Source organism: Condylura cristata, unplaced genomic scaffold (assembly GCF_000260355.1).
Source record: "Condylura cristata isolate star-nosed mole 26May11 unplaced genomic scaffold, ConCri1.0 scaffold00050, whole genome shotgun sequence".
NCBI lineage: Eukaryota > Metazoa > Chordata > Mammalia > Eulipotyphla > Talpidae > Condylura > Condylura cristata.
The window spans coordinates 1,804,453-1,808,799 of NW_004567151.1; the positions used below are offsets into that span (position 1 = coordinate 1,804,453).

A 4,347-nucleotide genomic window follows, 5' to 3' on the forward strand; every position below is an offset into this window, starting at 1 on the left:
ACCAGTTTGCATTCCCACCAGCAATGCAGGAGAGTTCCTTTTCTCCACATCCTCGCCAACATGTGTTGTTGCTAGTTGTTTGGAGATGTGCCCTTCTCACTGGGGTGAGGTGGTATCTCGTTGTGGCTTTAATTTGCATCTCCCTCTTTGGGAGTGATGCTGAACGCTTTTCACATGCTTGTCGGCCATCTGCATTTCCTCCTTGGAGAAGCGTCTTTGTAGCTCTCCTGCCCATTTTTGGGTGGGGCAACCACTCATTTTAAATGCGTTTCCTAAACGAAGACACATGTCCATGAATGCCTGTCCTCACGAGGTCACTCCTGCTGGAGTCCCCCGACATGTGGTTTTTTTTTAAATGTATTTATGGATGCACACGGAACTGGGGTACAGGCCAGAGGTGTGGGGGTGAGAGGATCCCCCAGAGACACAGTGGGGCGCAGAACAGGCAGATGGCCGAAGCACACGGCCGAGGGGAGCAGCGGGGAGGCAGGAGGGGTCAGCTGCACACTGGGGGCCCCTCTGGGGCAGGGATCGAACTCGTGCTGAGGTGGCTGTGGCCGGCTTGCGGTGCTGCACCCCAGCCCGCTGCGCCCCAGGAGGCCTGACGGCACGTTTCCTTTGCACCCCGCCGACACGGTGCTCAGCTCCAGCGACTGGACACTTTCACCCCACCTGTGTCTCGCCGCGCTCAGGCATGCTAGGAGGCGGTTTTGCTCTAGCCCAGTGCAGACGCGACCCTGCAAGGAAACGGGGTGGCCTGGGGGGCTGAGGACCACGTCCGCCTGCTCTCTGCTAGCACCTAGCACCCGAGTCAGGTGTCACTGCTGTCAGAAGCCGAGCGGCCGGGCCGACACCGCCCCCTGCAAATGTGCTCGGGGGCCCCGGGGGGTGGGGAGGCAGGGGCCGCTTATGGGGTCCTTAACCCTCCCGCCTCGAGTCTCAGTGCTGACAGGCCCCTGGGCGCCGCCGTGTCCTCTGCGGCCACGTTCTCACTGACGGCTACTCTGCACCCCGTCCCCGCTCGGGGGGCAGACACCCCAAGCTCTGGCCTGGGGCCGGCGCGAACCAGACCCACCCGCGGAGCCCAGGGTGGACACGGCCCAGGGAGGGCTCGGGGGGCTTCTCGCTGCCCGCAGCTCTTGGTGGCTGTGTCCTGTGGCCGCTGCGTGGAGTCGGGGTCTCTTGTAAAACTGCATGTTTTTGGCCACTCCTCCTTTCTGGGCTGGGGGGCGCCTCTCCCACGAGCGGGGTCCTCGGGCGCAGAATCGCGGCCCCACGGAAACCCCGTCTCGGGGCGCAGGCTCAGAGGTCCCCTGTCCACCCTGCGCTGCGTGGGCGTCTCTGGCCGGGGCTGTCTCTCTCCGGCGCCCGAGCAGCAGATGGCCCTGGGGCGGGTGGGCCGCACCCAAGCAGTTGAAGGCCTGCGTGCAAAAATCAAACAAACCCCGAATAAAGCATGCAGCTTTACAAGAGACCCCGACTGCACGCAGCGGCCACAGGACACAGCCACCAAGAGCTGCGGGCAGCGAGAAGCCCCCCGAGCCCTCCCTGGGCCGTGTCCACCCTGGACTCCGCGGGCGGGTCTGGTTCGCGCCGGCCCCAGGCCAGAGCTTGGGGCGTCTGCCCCCCGAGCGGGGACGGGGTGCAGAGTAGCCGCCCGGTGAGAACATGGCGCGGGGTGGCCGGTTTCCCCTGCCTGTGGTGAGGGGACGCGGCCGCCTGTCCCGGGGCTCCGGCTGCGGGTGCTGACCGTGGGGCTGGCCGCCTCCGTCATGACCACGCTGGCCAGCCCGTGCCCTGTTATTGATGAGCCTCTGGCCACACTGCTCTGGGTCTCAGCGGCTCTGCTTTCTCCGGGCGGCCTGGCTGGCCGCCCCGACCGCGGTGGCCGCCCCTTGCTCTGCTGGACGTGTGGGCGAGGGGGACCCGGCCCTGTGCTCAGCCCCGACGGTGTCTGCCGCCCTCCTCGGGCCGACGGTCCAGGGAGCCAGGCGCGAGTGGCCTGGCCGCTCGAACTCTGCGCGGCCCACTCCCGGCCGCCCCGTGGCTGCGTGGACGTTTCCGTGGCCGGCTCCGGGAAAGGCCCGCAGGCCCTCAGGGCCTGGCCTGGTGCTGCGCCCTTGCTGGCTCTCTCCGGGCCTCTGACTGGCCTCCTCGCCGCCGGGACGGCGGCCGGCGTCCCGAGCGGCGCTGGCGGGGGCCGGGGGGCCGCCCCCAGCGTGGGGTCCCTCCGTCCGAGTCTGCCCGTCCTGGAGCCAGACTGCAGGCCGGGGGCCCACTCGCTCAGCCCCCCCGGGGACAGGCGTTCTCACTGCCCAGGCCGGGCAGACGCCCTCGGGGCCACCCCGACCTTCCCGTCCTGCGCCCCGAAACGGTCTTTCCAGGCCGCTCTGACTGTGCGTTCGGCTCTCCGCACCCCACTGCTTTTCTGCAGGATGGTTTGTGGGTGCACGGGGTGGAAACCGGGCTCCTGAGGGGCTGCTGGGATTTCCTGGGCCCCTGGCAGTGACCCCCGGTGTGCTGGTCGCTGGGGGCCGCTGACCCGTGGGCGCCTGGCAGACTGACGCTCTGTGCGCGCCGCGTGGGCACACGTGATGCCCTCTGCGTGCCCACGTGTGCGTCCCTCACCCTGACATTCGTCTGAACCCCCAAGTGTCCTCAGATTTGGGCTCCGGTCCCGGCTCCCCCGGGCACTCCTGGACCCCTGAAGGAGCCGCGCGGCGTGGAGAGGAGTCTCAGCGTGGACACAGCCCCGTGTCCAGCGTGGCGCCCGGCGTGTGCCTGGGCAGAGCCGCTGCCCGCGGGAGGGGTGACCGTGGGGGCGGCGGCCGCCCTCCTGACTGTCCACGCCGCGCCCCCCGAGACCTAGCGTCCGCAGGGGGTGTCTGAAGCCCTCAGGGTCCCGTCTCACGGTCCGAGCCGAGTCCCTGGCGGGCCGCGGAGTGGGGGGACGTGGACTGCCGTCGGGTGGACCCCGCTGGGGTCCCAGCCCCCGCCCCCCGCGGCCCAGCGTCCCCCTGTGCAGACTGGGGGTGTCCGCTGCCGCGCATCCTGCTGCGGAGCCCGGAATCACGCTCCTTGGACAGCGTCACGACCCCCCCGGAACGCCGGGGCGCCCTGGGGGCCCTGGGGCCCCGACGTGGCGCTCACACACAGGCCACGCTGTGGGCAGGTTGTTCTGGGGCAGCGTTCAGGGCAGCTGTTCGCACAGGCCCCTGACAGCGCTGCCCTGGGACCGGCCACGGCAGGGCACGCTTGTGTTGGGCGGATGAGGGTGACTTGGGGTTTGGGGAGCCGGGCTGGAGGCCGGGGCCCCAAGCGGGCGCTTTCTCGGTTCTTACTTTCGGCCGGGCCGGAGAGCCAGCAGTGGGGAGGGGGGCGAGGGGCGGAGGCTCTCTGGGCTCAGGGGTCCCCGTGGGGCCCTGGGGGTGCAGCGGGCGAGGCGGGGCGCAGCATGGGCATCTCCAGGCTGGTCTCTTGCCACATGGCTGGGCCCGTGGGGTCCCGCAGTGCCTCTCGGTCAGGCTGACGGGGGGCCAGGGGCGCCCTGAGCCTGACCAGACTGACCCCCCTCAGGGGCGGGGTGGCGAGAGGCTTCCAGGCGCCGCGAGTCCTGGCAGGGGAAGGTCCCTGCTCCTCCCACCCCGGGCTGCGGCGCTCCAGACACTCGGGTCTCTGTGGGTTTGCAGAGAGCGGAAGCTGTTGTGGATTTTTTTAAAAGATGGATTTACGGATGCTCACGGAACTGGGGTTCAGGGCGGCGAGAAGACTCCCCAGAGACAGAGTGGGGAGCAGAACAGGCAGATGGACGAAACCCACCGCTGGGGGGGCCGCGGGGAGACCGGAGGGGGCTGCCGGGCCCTGGGGGTCCCCTCCGGGGCTGGCTTATAGTGCTTTCACCCGCTGCGCCCCCGGGGAGGGCCCCCCCTTTCTGTTTCAAAGGCACCTGCTTGTTGTCTTATGACTGCAGCACCCCTAGAACCTCGACATCAGGGGTGAACATTCTCCTGATCCTCTATTATTTCTGTTTCCTCCATTGTCACTTTTATTTTCTTGTTTGTTTTTATTTATTTTTTGCTTGTTTTTTTTTTACTCTATTTTTGGGTGGATTTTGCCTTTTGACTTCAGTTCCTGTTGTTTCAGTGGGACTTAGGGGAAAACATGCAAACACGTAGCGCGGCCTTTCCGGGAGGCCCCGGGGGGCGGGGGCGGCCCCCCAGCGGGCACCCGGGCTCGGCGGCCTGAGCATAGGGCCGGGGCTCTTGGATCAGCTTCGTGGAGTCGTGTTCCGTGTCCTCCTCACGTGGCCCCCGTGGAGTCGCGTTCCGTGTCCGCCTCATGTGGCCC

The 4,347-nt window shown here is 67.8% G+C and overlaps 1 protein-coding gene across 1 annotated transcript in view; it reads left to right on the top strand.

Annotated features, from left to right (window-relative positions):
* LOC105854531 overlaps positions 1–4,347 on the top strand; it is a 20,215-nt gene that overhangs the window by 4,956 nt on the left and 10,912 nt on the right. The window lies entirely within an intron of this gene.